Here is a 16,310-nt window from a genome sequence, read left to right as displayed (position 1 = left end):
GGAGGGGTCACAGTGACAAGAAAGGAAGGGCTGGATCATGGATGGACTTGAACATCACAAAAAGGGATCTGGATTTCAGACTGAAGGCCATATGTGTGTGCATGTGCGTATTGTGTGCCCATGCACGCGTGAATGCCTGTGTGTGCATGTGTGACTGCAAGATTTTAAGTACTAAAAGGATTTTAAGCAAACGAATATTGGATTGGTTTTTAGAAAGATTCAGCCCATAGTCATGTTATAGATGGATTACAGGAGACTAGGGAGTAATAGAATCCTATACTAGAGTTAAGGAGACCAGTTTAAAGCTCATTAGTAAATTCAGGCAAGACAGGAGGAAGGCTCGAAGAAGTCAGAGGCAGTGGTAATTGAAAGGCGGTAGCAGGCAAATTCAGGAGCTATTTAGATGGTCTCTGTTGATGGCGCAGACTCTCAGGCCTTCAACTCCATTTCCCCATCCATTCCCTTCATTGCTGGTGGCAAGGAGCCCAAACAGACTCTTTCACTTCGAAACCTCAGCCCAGATGAATTGATCCATCCATCTTTGATGTTACTCGAGCAGCTTCTCTGGAGCCAGTGCCTCCTGTAGTTTATGGTGTAAATCATTCCACAGAGCCGTGCTAGGCATCATGCAGGTGGGTATGAAAGTGAGTGAAACAGTACTACTCATCCTGTGCAGGTCGAGTGAGAGGAGATGGACTGACAGACTCCAGAAAGTGCTTTATGGCAAGAGCATAAGGGACTGAGTAACGGAAAGCAGGTGCTCAATAAATATTTGGAATATGAAGAAGAGAGGCCCAGCTCTGTCTGGGGGAGCTAGAGGAGATTTCACTGAAAGACATTTAAATTGGGTCTCGAGGGAGGAATATGCCGTTTCCAGGGAGCACAGGGCCAGCATTCAACAAAGACAGACTGGTAATGGCAATGGAGACAAGCATAGTCAGCTGTGAAATTCTTTTTCTGTTTTGAAATCTCGCTTAGGTCCACAGCTACACTCTGTTACCTAAATTCAGCCTTCTGATGAGGCAGGAAGGAAATGATTTCATTCTGAAGGCAGAGACATAAATAATCACAGAAAACCAAAAATATGACGCTATTTATTTCTGGTTTTTCTGTTAATGTATCATTAACATTTAGAATAAAAATCCAGGGGGAAGCTAATTCTAATATTTGAAATGATTGAAGAAACAGACTGAGGAGAGTCTACGAAAGGCCTGGATCTTCTGTAAGCATCTGAGGAAGGAAGATGCTTAACTTTAAAGTTAAACCAAGAGTCCAGAGTTCCATTTCTTTCCACATCAGTCGTGTCTCACCTCAATGGGTCGAAAGTATTAAACAGACACTAAATAAGGTCATGGAAAGACTTTCAGGCAACATGAATACATGAATTTAGGAGTTGGGGTTGACCGAAACTTAAAGTTCCACAGCCATAAACTCCCCCATGATTTCTTCTCATTAGCTTTTTATCACCTTTAAAATAGAGCACGGATTCCAAACCAACTGCACATAAATGAGAAAACAGTGAAACTTGCCAGAGGCAAACATTACATTTTGGTTAACACTGAATGAAGTTACAGAAGTTTCTCTGACTCAGCCAGTTATAGATTTGCATTTGCTAAAGATGTAACGTGACAATTGGGTTTGTAGTAAGAATGTTAGTAACTGGTTCTCCAGCTGCTGACATTCAACCAGAAATAAAGTTCTGTGGCCTCAGAGCTAAAGGACAGGTACACACTATACAATCAAGAACTCAACAAGTGTTTACATCTACTACTTGCCTTGCCCTTCCCTAGGTTATATAGGAAACACAGAAAGAAATTTAAGACATATTTCCAAATGGGCCCTCCAAACAAAGCACAATTAAGTACCCTCCCCCTCCCAAATATTACCTAGTTTTGACTTGTCTGCCCCTGGCAGAAAGAGTGCTCAACAGGGACTGGAAGAGTTGGAAAACCCTGTGGAAGGCGTAGAGTTTAACTTGGCCCTGGAGGGATCTAGGAGGAGTTGGGAGGGGGTTGGAGGGGGGAGGAAGACATATCAACTGGTAGGGGAGTGGAGATAGGACAGGCTAGGCATCAGGGCCCTGCAGAAAGGAGATGGTTCTGTCCATGAGGAGGGGGCCTGGGAGGGCAGGAGTATAAATAAGTAGCAGTGGAGCCAAATTCTGAGGATCTTAAAAGCTGCACAAAGGAATTAAAGACTTGATGTGGAAGGCAGAGCCATTGTAGGTTCTTGAGCAGGGCTTCGAAATGGTAAATAATGTATATGTTTGGAAGATTCCTCTGGCAGTGTGGTACAGACTGGATCAGACATGGGAGAAGACAATCTGGAAATTGTAGTAGTTTTCCAAGTTATTGTAATTATTCAGTTCTGGCTGACCATGTAGGGACAATGGGAATAGAAGGAAAAGAAATTCTTTTATCATCCCTTATTATCCAAATATTGGGTGGGGGTGGGGGTGGGGCTGGGAGAAAATTGGTGTTTGATTAGGAATCTGGGAAAATAGCTAAACAAGTTTATTCACTGAACAATTGGGGACGATGTCATGATTCTCCAGTGTTCCCTAACCTGTAGGAACAGTCACTTCATTTGAAAATGACTGGCTTTGCATTCCTGTCAGTGGAATCCTGGACAGGGAACAAAGTGGTATTTCAGCTGGAATATAGAAGCCAGTATCTGTGGAAATGCAGACTTTCCAAGTCAGAGAAGAAAACTCAGATCCAGAGGGAAATGTGATGGCTGGCATTTCTGTGACAGAGAGCTGTGTAGTGCAGAATCTGCTGTTATCTGGGGGCCAGGGTTACCCAGTTGCCTTGGATGGCACTTGGAGGACACAAATGGAAAAGGTAAACCCTCCTAAGGGATTTCTGAATTCTCTACAGAATTTATATTTCTTAAATATACAGAATTTATATTTCTTTGTTCTCAGTCACAGGATTCTTTTATTTTCAAAAGAGTTTCTTAACAATCTCTCTCTTTTCTTCCTGTGGTTTCTATCCTTATCCTTTGTATTAACACCAAGTTAGAAAAGCAGATTTCCACATTTCATTCTTATTTTTATGCATTCATCTTTATTTATCCATGAATATATCCTGCATTATAGCAACATGAGAATCTTCATCGTATTTGAAAATAACTTAATTTCTACAATGCTCAATAATCAGTTTCCTCTTTCAGACATAACATTTAAACCATCAATAGAGAAAGGCTTCTGCTATTCATGGTGAAAAATCAAGAGAAGGCTGTTTTAGCATGTCTACTGCAAAACCATTGTTGATGACCAAAGTTCAATTTAGTTTACTAAACTTATTATTTTTTTAAATAGAATTTTCTAACTATGAAATTAAGGAACACTGATGAGATGAGCTATGTTTTGATAACGCCCTAAATATAATTTCATTCATTTAATCCACAAATATTTGAGTGTCTCTTCAGTTTTAGTAACATTCTTAGTGCTAGTGATTCCAGTTTCAAAGGAAGAGATGACCCTCCTCTTGACCAGGGCTGATCTCAACCATCTGTACTCTGCATCTCATTTCCTCCCATCCTCTCTGGGATCTTTTAAGTATTAATTATTTAAATTGTTCATTCATTCATTCAACAAACATTTCTGAAATGCTATACACAGCCCTTTGCTAGGTCTGGAAGTGAAGGGGTGAAAAGACAAACCTGGGCCTGCCATGTTAGATGGATCTTACCATCCAGGGAGAGAAGAGTGTCCCCTTTCTGGTCCATCTTCTGCCTCTCCACTCCATCAGACTCCTTCTCAGCCTATAACACAGCCAAGCTCTTTCAAACTGAAAGTCAGAGTTGATGCAGCCCTCTTTGGACACCTGCTTCTACTCTGCAGTTTATATTCCATGATACTGTGTTCTCCCGCTCCTTGCATTTCACACAACTCCTGCTTCATCTTATTGCTGGATTCCTTTCCTTTTATGTGCCTTTTTTTTTTTAAAGCTTTATTATAGAAGTAGTATTTATTGGGTCATGCACTGCATTGAGCAATTTTATTATGATATTTAATTTTTTGGAAATCCTATGAAGTAGGTATCATTTACTGCTCTGAAAGGTTGAGTAGATTATTAGATCTAGGGTTAAAACCTAGTCTGATTCCAGGAGTTGTTTTACTCATAATTAATTCAATACATTTCCTCCCACTAGATTATTACAAAACAAAAGGGATTTTTACCACAATTAAAAAAAGAAACAGGGCTTCGCTGGTGGCGCAGTTGTTGAGAGTCCGCCTGCCGATGCAGGGGACACGGGTTTGTGCCCCGGTCCGGGAAGATCCCACATGCCGCGGAGCGGCTAGGCCGGTGAGCCATGGCCGCTGAGCCTGCATGTCCGGAGCCTGTGCTCCGCAACGGGAGAGGCCACAACAGTGAGAGGCCCGCGTACCGCAAAAAAAAAAAAAAAAAAGAAAGAAAAGGGGAAAAATCTACCACAGAATAATAATTCCAAACAAAAGGAATAAATGTAAGTTTATATACTTCAACCATTAATTGGCTTGTATTTAATAACTCCACTTTGAGAATAAACTCATTATATTAGCTAGGTATGTGTTTTATATAGTTCATTTTAAGGTATAAATCAGAAAGCTATATCATTGAGCTAAAAATTCTAATGGTTATTGACTGAAATGACTTTATGGCCGAGTTGAAGGTGTAGTTCACTTTTTACAAAGAGATCAGACCTCATTTCTAACAGTTTTCTGTCTAAAATTGAGTCATACTCCCTTATAAAGTATTGAGGATTTTACTCTCTGCACTGGAATAGATATAAAACTACATCTTGAGAAAAATCTTGGCTGTGTTTTTCAGTGTTCCTCCAACCTACTCCTCAAACAGAAGCCCATCTCCACACTGAGATGAACTTAAGCTTGTTTCTTTCACAGGACCAAAGCACAGGGGTATGTCTTTAAACTGCAAATGAAATGACTATGTTCATACTCACCAAGAGCACTCAAATGTATGGTTATCAAAAGAAGACTTCACTATGCATTTATTGTTCTACCCAGAATTACTTTCTGAGTAACTCATACAACCACATATATTTATACCCTGGCATAATTTCTTTGGTTCTCCCATAGAATTACCTTTATGAAAGCCATTGCTACTATTACTCTAAAGATTCAAGATTGGTGAAAAATCTTTAAAAAAAAAAAAGGTTATCAAATTTGTAGGCATATGTTTGTTCATAATACTCCTTTACTATCCTTTGAATGTCCATGGGATCATTAGAAGGATAATAGGGATCAGGCGGGATGGCTCCTCTTTCATTTTTAATGTTAGTAATTTGTGTCTTCTGTCTATTTTTTTAAGTTAGCCTGCCTAGAGGTGTATCAGTTTTATTTTATTTTATGTGTGTTTTAACCCCAAAGTTCAGTCGTTAGCCTCTTCTCTTCTGGATTTGTACAGAACACCTAGGGAATCTCATTCATGTCTTCAGCCTGGCATTCCTGTCAACTCCAGACCCGTATTTCCAGCTGTCTAAAGGACCTCGTCAACAGAGACATCAAAATTGGGACCTCCAAATTCATTATGTCCAACCTTGCAGACCTCCTTCCCACCTTTCTATTTCTTATCCCACTGGATGATATCATCACCACTCAGTTACGTGGGCCTGCCTCCTTCTCCAGCTCCTACAGCTCTTATCACGTTGCTTTGCAGCAAGTTACCACCAGGATAATCTTAGGGAACAGATCTCTCTGAGCCTCTCTTTCTTCTCTGACAGAGCTAATGATTGCAACCACATGGAGTCATCGTGAGGATGAAGAGAAATTATATATAACATCTTACATCGTGCCTGTCCTGCAGCAGACACTTAGCTTGTGTTTGTTTCTTCCTTTTCCTTTTTCCTTCCCCTCCTCCCCCCCTCCACCAGACCGTGAGCTACCTGAAGACAGGGTCTGCATCTGTGAGGAGTAATTATTTAGTGAATCACAGAACCTATATAACAGGGACCTAAAATATGCAGACCTTCTAAATCTGTATTTAAAAATCTTTGAGGCTACCAATCTTTCAGCTTTCTGTATTCCTACTGTCGGGAAGTACAAAGAGGTACAAATTTAGGATAAACTCTGTACAGTGATTGCAGTAAATATTAAGGGTTTTACATAGGGTGTATTTTCACATGTATTGGGAACAGACCACCTATAAAACCTACAGTAATGCATTCAGAACACAACCTGTAGCCCACATTTCTAAAATCCATCAAAGTTCTCAATCTGCACATTGTATGAACCAGAGGCTTTCTTGTCCTTGCTTTTAATGGAGTCTTTTGTTTTCATCAAATTTGCATTTCATTGGATGCCAAGGTATAGATTATTTTTGGTAAAATAGCATCTTTATCCTGCGAGAAAGAAATCAGAGTAGCACACTTCCTTCATGAGGAATTCTTTGTTGTAGTTTAGCAGTCACTATGACAACGTGGCCAAGCGTGGCTGAATTGCCATCTAACCCTGAAAAAAAATTATGATTCTAGCTATGTGCAGCTTATAAGCAGATATTTTCTAATTATACAGAGATCTGTTCAGTGTTTTTCTAACTTGATTGTTGTGTGGTATGTAGTGGTTAATTGTGTTTGCTTGAGCAAAAAAGTCTACTTGTTTAAGAAGGCAGATTGTAAGCTGCTGAGTCACAGAGCTTCCTTTGGCAAAGAGAAAGTGGACTCAAAAGAGAATCAGTGAAGCTGGGGGCACACAGTCCATAGGGAGGGCGTAGGATGGAGTGTGAATATTCTCCTCTGGCCTCTAGAAGCTGAAAGGAACAGGTCCAAAGCCTTGGGCAGCCTGCAGATTGGGAAGTGCAAACACTGGAAGAGGCTACTCTGAGCTTTAAGCAGTTAAATGAGTTGGGAAAACCATTTAAACTAAGATTTTTTTTCCTGTTTTCACTCGTTTTATGAGGTATTGTGTAGCTTATAAACAAATATTTTTAAATGAATTTTATTTTGTTTGTTACTCTAAATGAATTCTGTATGGAATTACTAATGAGCCTGAGGGAAATTTAATTCTGTGTTTCATAGATGACACTCAATCATTTGTGGGCTCTTTATGGAGGGAACCTCATGTGCTGGGCCTTGGGCTGTGAGGATAACTTGCAAGCTTAGAGTATCATGTGCCCGGGAGACAGATGAATCAACACAGTGATGTGTACTGTGTATTTACCAACAGGGAGCGGTATGAAACCCATAAGAAATACCTGACCTGGCCTGGGAGGGTCACAGAAGACCCACAGAGGAACTGACATCTAAGTGATAAGCTAAAGGATGTGTATGATCTAGCCAGGCCTTAGGGAAGGGGAGAGGTATTAGTGTTCACAGGCAAAGGAAGCTGCTTGTGCAAAGGTGGGAGGGGAGTGGGGGGTTAAGGGGGTATTGCAGGTCCTTCCTTACCTTTTGGGGTGGGTGGAGCATGTGCGCAGGACTGACTGCAAAGAGGAGAAGAGAAGGCTGGGGGAGCTGTAAGAAATAAAGAACAGAGTGGCATTGCCTGAAGGCTTTACAACCAACCACTGGAGAGATTTTATCTTTATTTTAATGGAAAGCTGCTGAAGGATGGTAAATGATGGATCAGATCTGAATTTTCTTAACATTACTTTAGCTGCAGATTGGAGAAGAGATTGGAGGAGAATGACTGTGGAAGCTGGAATTAATTAATTAAATCAATCAATTAATTAAGGATTGGAGCTAAGTGGCTTGCAATAGAACAATGGTACTGGGGAGAAGTGAGTGAATTCAGGAGATCTTTGGAGATCTGACGGTCAGGCTTTTGAGACTGTTTGAATGTGGATGAGGCAGTAGGAGGAACCAAGCACGGAAGATCTCAGAGGGGGAGCGGTTGTGGGGCAGGGAGCGGGAAGATGAGGACATCAGGGCTGGATGTGCTGAGTTCGGGCCCCGAGGTAGCTGGACTGTAGGTTGACTGAGAGTCGTAAGCATGTAAACAGAAGTGACTCCATGGGAGTGGATGTGATTATGGATGAAAAGAAAAGATGACCAATGACAAATATCTGAGGAACACTAACATTTAAATGAAGAGTCCAGAAAAAAGATGCAGAGAAAGCAATTGGAAAACAGTGGCCAGAGGAATGCCGGGGGAGTGTGGGTTTGTAAAGCAAGGAGAAGAGAGAGTTTTCAGGAGGGGATGTTCAACAGTGTGTCAGACTCTGCAGGGAGTCCACGTAGCAGGGGGGAAGGATAGAGATGTGTCCACTGAATTTAATGACAAAAAAGTTGTTGGTGACCTTCAAAGAGCACAGCAATTTTAGTAAAAGGTGTGTGTCTGTGTGTATGTGTGTCTGTGTGTGTGTGTTTTCAGAAACCAGACTGCAGCAGGTTGATGAGTGAATGGAAGCAGAGGAGGTGGAGACAGATCTTTTGCATAGTCTAGATGACATGAGGAGGAGAGAGGGTGAAGGCTGAGGTCCCCTTGCTGCTTTGGACCATTTCATGGGCTCACTCAAGTGCCCTCCTAAGAACCACTCTTTATAAACTAGATAATTTCCCTCCATAACTGCTCTGCCTGTTCCTAGCAACCTTGGTTTCCAGAGCCATGTTCCCAGGGTCTTGACATCTTTCCTATTTTCTCTCTCCCCACAACTTAAGTTAGGACCAGGGAGGCCCATCCAGAGAATAAGAGACCGTATCATTAGGAGAAAAACAACCTTTAAAAACGCTACTCTTCATACATGATGACATTCCTTTGCTAAATTATTGTGTCAAATTTGATATGCTGAACATGGCATTAATGTAGGAAGAAAGAGTAGTATCAAGGTTAGAGTGAACTGTTTCTACACATATTTTAGTTATATTTTGGAACAGAGGTAGTACCAAGAGTAAGAAAAAGCCATTCCACCACCAAAACAAAGCTGATCATTCTAAATGTTTTTTGTGAAGTTGATTATCAAGTAGTGAGCTCTGTCACAAAAGATGGGACCATGCATATTGATGTCATAAATCAATTTCCTCCTTCAGTAAGTTCTCATGGCAGTGTAATTGAAAATCAGGTCCTATGGAGAAACCTTCATAGACTGGAGTATAAATGTCTCTAGAACATTGGCTTTGCTGGGATCACAGTCAAGACATTTTTAAGTGGCCCAGGGTGCAGAAGAACAAGCCAGCTGGTGTTGTGGATTCTGAGCACAGGGCAGACAACTCCCTGAATGAGAGGCTGCTTGTTCCTGGGAAGAGTTGAGGAAGCCAATGGAATCGCTGGAGAAGAGGAACCTTTGGGGTTAATGAAGGACAGTATCAGAAGGAAGGGGGAGGGAGGATGTAGCCAAATACACTATTCTCACAAGTTGGAGGGAACCCAAACCAGGAGGCAGTAAAATCTCTAGAGGGGAAAAAGAAGTCAGGCAGAACTGTGGATTCCATTTAGCCTTATAAACAGTGTAGGATAAATTGTCTGCAGGATCACTGAAGCAAAGAGTACAAATAAGCTTGAAAGACTCTGATATTTATATGGAACAGCTGATTGAGAGCTGCCCTAGCACAGACAGCAAGAGAGGTTTAAAGTCTCAAAGATGCCAGATTTACTGAACCGAGTAAGATGCTTTTCCCTGTTCAGCAATTTATTGGGTTCTTTGGGTTATTACTACTTTCCTCATGTCCTCATGAACATTTTCATGACATATGGTATGCCCTGCCTTATCAAACTCCTTCTCAATTAAAAAGCTCAGTGATCCAAGCTGTGGTTACATATCTCTCAGCCTGATTTCTTTCCACTGGCTTTTCTAAGCAAAAGAGTATTTTCTAGAGCTTCCAGGATGAAATTGACACGTGGAAAGATTCTTAGCCTCGGATTCAAGTCGTTGCCACTGATTTTTTGGATGGTGCCCGTGAAATCACTGTGATCAGTTCTCCTCATGGGATTCAGGGTTCTCATGCTGCCCTTCCTCTGGGAGTAGAGGGAATTTGTTCCTGCATGGTTGGTCTGTCTTTCACTTCCTCATGCATTCTGCAAACATCACTAAGCCATCGTATGGCTGGTAAAAAAAGACTTTAAATTTGCAAAGCACTTTCATATGTATTATGACTCCAAGTTTCAAAAAGCTCAGGAAGCATATGGTCATGTCATTCCCCTGCTTATGAGGGCTCCACAGCAAGCCCCCAGCCACAGGATAATGCCCCAACCTCCTGTGGCAGACAAGGCCTGATGGTTTACATCCTGGCTGGCGGAGACCATCTCCCACCACACCCTGTAAGAGCCCTAACTAGCCGTTTTGTCATCCTGGGGTCCAGCAGGAAGCTCACCCTCAGATCCTCAGAGATGGAGGTGTATGTAGGAAGGTGGCGAGGAGGATGGCCTCTTTGTGCATGGCCGCTTGTCCTTGATCTTGGATTTCAGGTTCCCTCTCTCCACCCTGTAAAAGTGCTGCAACGGGTATTGAGCTACAGGCTTAGAGATGCCACGCAGACACGAGGACCCCAGGAATTAAGATGCTGCACCGGGAGCGGATGGCCTAGACACTTTGGAAGCCGGTCCAGTGCTGATCTGCCTTCCTGTCTATGTGTTATATGCTAATGGCATGGAGCGCTGTATGATTCCTCACACATACTAAGCCCTCTTGACCGCCACGGCTTTGAACTTGCTGTTGCTGCAGAAATGCCGTCTTCAGCGCCCATATACATGGCAAAGAGCTGGCTCAGGCATCCTCAACTTGGAACACGCTTCTTCCTCTGTGTGTTTGCTGTACCTTATACTTACTTCCAGTAGAGCTAATTTTACGTCTTTGTAAATTCTAATAGCAGTTTGTTCCCACCTCTAAGCATTTAGCTGAGGCTGGGTTGGCATGACACAAAAGTGTGCATTCGTGTCTATGAAGTGAAAAAAATCACCAAGACATTTGGAAATGGATAGCAAAAGCAAATGGTTAATATAATTTTTAACTTTGCAACCAGTTGTTTTCATATGTTTATCCTTTGTGTGAATAAGCAGAGCATATAGACCCAATCAATAGATGGAAGACAGAGGAAGAAGAGGTCAATTTGATGTGTGAGGAATTATTACTTTTTTGTTCCTTTTTTTTCCCCAGGTAAATCTGTGAAACCTCTGTTTTGATTTGTGGTCTTTTTGTTGGCCGACTTTGAGTGATTGAAATAATAGAGATTCAATAATTATCTTTACACTGTAATCCTCAGATGATCATGCTTTGGGATATAATTTCATTTTGGGGAAAGAGAGCCCAAAAAGATGATCTTTGCAGCTCAAATAGCATCATCTCAGAAAGGCCTCTCTTTCTACCTGGTCTAAACTTCCAGTTACACTCAATTCTTTCTATTTCCTTTTCCTACTTTATTTTTTCTCCTATGCACTTAAATTATCTGATCTACAATGTGTTTTACTTATTTATCATGCTATTGTCTGTTTCCTCCACTAGAATACAAACTTCTCGAAGGGCTTTGGTCTGTTTTGCTTACTGTTGAACCCTAAGAACAAAGAAAAATCCTGGCATATAGTAGGTGAGCAATAAATATTTGCTGAAGGAATGAACATCTCTTCTTTTCATTAGGAATGAGTCTGCCCCAAGGAGGGGCTCTCTGTGTGCCTTGTATATGTGTTCTCTGCTCCCAGCTGCTGTGGAGCTGAGACGTCTTTGTGTCCATGTTCTGGAAGTAGGGCCCTTGCTTAGTGCTCCTGGCTCCAACTTGGGCACGTGTGTGAGAAAGGAGGCTGTGTGGGACCTGTGTCCGTGGTTACATAAGACAGCAATAGCCTGTGTTCTTCTCTCCATTTTCAGCAGGTACACATTTATACTGGCCTGGGACATATTGCAAAGTTTAATATTTGGTTATATAGTTATTCCTCAGTCACCTTTGTGAGTAAACATTTTCCCAAATATATCTATTAAAAATGACGATTTCTGGGCTTCCCTGGTGGCGCAGTGGTTGAGAACCCGCCTGCCGATACGGGGGACGCGGGTTCGTGCCTCAGTCCGGAAGGATCCCACATGCCGCGGAGCGACTGGGCCCGTGAGCCATGGCCGCTGAGCCTGCACGTCCAGAGCCTGTGCTCTGCAACGGGAGAGGCCACAACAGTGGGAGGCTCGCGTACCGCAAAAAAAAAAAAAAAAAAAAAAAATGACGATTTCTGAATGAAAGGAAGAGAGGAGTAAAGAACAGTAGTTAAGTTGCGGAACTTAGAGCCTGATTCTTTGGGTTGGAGTCCTGATGATTCTGCCACTCACTAGCTTTGTGACCTTCCTCAGTTTCCTCATCTGTAAAATGGGAATAATAATAGTATCTACTGCAAGGAGTGTTAGGAGTGCATACACAAAGTTCTTAAAAGAGTGATGTGCAATAGTGACTATGTAAGTGTTGGCAATTAATGTTATTTGTCATTATTATTATTCCTGCTTGAATAACAGTCTTGAGCTAAATAAGTTTACTTTTATTGCTAGTAGTAAGCATGTTTAATACTTTTAATATTATTACAACTGACATTATAGTAAACAAATGAATCTGGCATTTTATTAACCAGAACTCCCTCTGGACTTGCATTTATACCTATAGAGCTAAAAATGATGTTTATAATGATAATTCTGGGTCACTGGGAGATCTTGAATTAGCTTCTGAATTATCAAAGTTACTACAGCTTTGGGGTTGAGTGGATTTTGTTATAAAGAAACTGTAAAATACTTTTTTGAAATATAATACTCCAGAAGTAGCAATGTACAAAAATTCTTCAGTAAGTTTACATTCTTGAATGCCAGGGAGAAGTAGTACAAAGACTCCTCGAAATATAAGGGCATAAAGGCAGTCTGAGAACCAGTAATATGGTGTGCAACTAAACAGCACATACTGGGAATCCAGAGGTACTGGTTCATTGGGCAGCACTGGATGATTTGGGCAAATATGCAGAGGCACTGTGTTGCCTGACATCTCCAGGCACTGTCTCATCCCACCCTGACTTTCCTAGGGTGATTCCAATTTTGACTGTAACCCCAAATCTCTCCAGCATATTCATGATGCTTCATAAGTCAGAGGGTGCTCACCAGTAGGCTTCATTCTTGAACTGTCTTTCCGCCATTACTGCTCACATGATGACACATGACTCTGTCCCCAAAGCCTGCAGGCCTTGGGGGGGGATAGGCTGGAATAAGTCAACAGGGCCTCGTGTTTCTTCGCTGAGGCCATGGGAGCTTAGAGAGGGAGTAAGGGAAGCAAGATGACAGCAGAACAGGTAGGGCCAAATGAATGAAAGGTTAGGTTGGAGTTGTGAAAAAAAGAAGACTGGAAGAGGAATTAAATTCATGAAGGTAGAGAGAGTAGACAGTAGGCAGGATAATACAGGGATATTTGAACTGTCAGGAGCCAAACGTTCTACCCAGCGTTTGCTTGATATTTGCACATACAGTACTACTCACCACATATTAAGCAATGTGGTGTTAGATGGTTTACATACCATTTCTGCTTAATTTTTACAACCTGTAAGGAAGTTACTGTTCTCTTTATGTTATTAAGATCATGGAGGCTCAGAGAGGTTGCCTAAGGTCACGGAGGTAATAATTAGGGCTTAAGGATTTGAACCAGCCTCTGTCTGAATCCACACCCTGTGTTCCATGGCACATGGAGTGAGTTAAACAGGGCAGGCAGATAACTGAGCATAAACTACCCAAGAGTGTCAACTATTCACAAGAGGCTAGAATCATAAAGAATAAGCCGTATAGTAGATAAAGCATGACTGCTTTTTCAGGAATGGAATTTTAAAAGTAGCAAAATTTTAAATACTTCAACTTTACTGCAGTATTAGTTTTATTGGAACATTAGGCACACGTCACGTTAAAAATACTAGAGGGCTTTCCTGGTGGCGCAGTGGTTGAGAGTCCACCTGCCGATGCAGGGGACATGGGTCGTGCCCCAGTCTGGGAGGATCCCACATGCCTCGGAGCGGCTGGGCCCGTGAGCCATGGCCGCTGAGCCTGCACGTCCGGAGCCTGTGCTCCGCAACGGGAGAGGCCACAACAGTGAGAGGCCCGTGTACTGCAAAAAAAATAAAAATACTGGAGTAAGAGTTACATGGGCTGAAAATGATTGAAAGACTTTAGACCAGGGCCAAATGGGGACAAGTGAGGAGAGGAGAGGAGGGGAATCTGAGTAGGTGGGGAGGTTGGGGGAGAAGAAGAGGGAGAGAGAGAAGGAGGGAGGGGAGAGGGAGAGAGGGAGAGAGGTGAGCGTGTGGAGGAGGAAGGGAGTTGTGTGGTAACACTCGTTCTAAGCTAAGACCGTTTCCATGGCTAGAAGATGAACAGATATTTGTAGCAGGGAGAACAACTCTCCACCCACTCCCATACCCCACCCAGGGTGGATCCGAATAGAACTTTGTGTCCATCTCTGGTCTATTTTCCACAAAGTAGCTAGAGTAATCTTTCTTAAACATAAATTCAGTTATTTAACTTCTCTGCTTAAAACTGTTCAGTGGATTCCCCCTGCTCTCCAAATAAAACTCAAATTCCTACTATAACCTACTAGGCCCTGTATAATCTGCCCCTGCCTACCACTCCAACTTCATGCTGTGCACCTCAGCACTCTGACTTTCCTGCTCACAAGAACTGAGATCTTTCCTGCCACAGGGCCTTTGCACATGCTACTCCCTTTGAAAAAATACTCTTCCCAGCGTGTTTCAATGCTTACATGTGATCTCATCAGAAAGGCCCTTCCAGACCACCATATCTTAAGTGAGTTTCCCTTCTTGTCTATCATTTCACCATTTTATTCTCTTCATAGAGCTAACTGTAATTGTAATTATACATATTCTTTGTTCATTTGTTTCTGTATTTTCTTCACTAGATTATAAGCCTCCTGAGGGCAGGAACTATATCTGCTTGTTATACTTAGTGACAATGGACTTACTTGTTTATTTAATAAATACCTGATGATAATGATGTCTCCCTACAGTGTTCAGGGTGGCACACCCTCCCTCAGAAAGGATCAGAGCTAAGATAAAGAAAAGCAGTCAGTACTTGGAATGGTTTGATGAGGACTCTGAATAGTCAGATGTGAAGTGACTACAGGAATCAGTGAGCTCTGTTGTAATGAAAGGAGCATTACTAGGAATTGTCTCTTACAAAATAGAGATGTTTAGGCATGGTTTTGAAGTTGAAGAATGGTTAAGGAGGAGCTCGTGTGCTCTGCTCACTGTTGAGGGCAGCGTTATAGTGAAGTCAGTGGACTGTGTAAACTGTGTTGTCTTTGAACACTGAGAATTGTTGTTTGTTCCTGGGAGGTTTGTGTGTGTGCGAGAGTGTATGCTACACACACCACACACACACACACACACACACACACACACACACATACGTGGGATTCTGAGAGCTCCCCACTGGTGACCAGGAAGAAAGAGCACAGTTGCCCTCTCAGGGGGATAGACTGAAGGGAGCTGGCCTGGGAGCCCCAGAGCTCCCCTTGGACTCTTCCGCTTCAGCCTCCCGCCAATCACCCACGGGAACTACCGCCTCCCCGCACACCCTGTTCTGAGTAACTCAAGTTCTGGGAAGTGCAGTGCTGAGGCTTGGGCTCTGTGTGTTGTACCAAGTAGGACGGATCTTAGAGGGCCTCCTAAAGGACAGGGGGACCTGGCATTGGTCTGAAGTGGGAGCCTCTTCAGTGGGGAGAGGCAGACCTCAGGCAGCAAGTCTAGACACTGGGGTTTTTCTTGGAGAACGTTTCCTTTTCATTCGCTGTTCATTCATGTGCTATTGTTTTCCTTTGCATTGTGGGGATAGTCTAGTTTGGATACTGTGTAAAACATTTTCTCTCATTTGGTAAACCTCATCAGTGACCCCCCAGTCCTCTAACCTAGCCTGTTATAGGCACATGATCTTGTGAAAGAGGTGCTGTGGGGAAGAAGGGCTGTGACTTTTCTTAGGTCCCTCTTCGACAGAGCCCAGTGTGATGGCAGCCACTTTCCACCTAGGAAGGTGGCCTGGAGTTCAGCCCCGCACCCCCCCAGTGGGCAGGGCTGTGAGCCGTGTAAGGGGCGAGGGGACACTTTGCTTGGAGAGACAGCAGTTACTTAGGCAGCGGTCCAGAGGTAAGATCTCCCTGTCCTCCACAAATACGCTTGAGCAATATATGCGACCCTTTCTCTGCCACAGTGTGTCCTACTGACCATGAGCATCACCCAGCATCCTTGTTAAAAATACCACTTCCCTGGCTCCACTCCTGAGGTCTGGACTGTGGCCCCAGAACCTGAATATTTCCCAAGCATCCAGGTGATTCTTCTGATCAGGGAAGTGTGGGTCTCACTGCCCCAGAGGGAGGGGACCCTTCAGAGGTGGGGAGAGGCTGACATTTGGGCCACTAATTAT

The 16,310-nt window shown here is 42.8% G+C and overlaps 1 protein-coding gene across 1 annotated transcript in view; it reads left to right on the top strand.

Moving 5' to 3' along the window:
- Window positions 1-16,310, top strand: part of SPART (spartin) — a 373,903-nt gene that overhangs the window by 57,921 nt on the left and 299,672 nt on the right. The window lies entirely within an intron of this gene.

Source organism: Tursiops truncatus, chromosome 18 (genome assembly GCF_011762595.2).
Source record: "Tursiops truncatus isolate mTurTru1 chromosome 18, mTurTru1.mat.Y, whole genome shotgun sequence".
Taxonomy (NCBI): domain Eukaryota; kingdom Metazoa; phylum Chordata; class Mammalia; order Artiodactyla; family Delphinidae; genus Tursiops; species Tursiops truncatus.
This window is presented reverse-complemented; position numbering and strand designations above follow the sequence as displayed.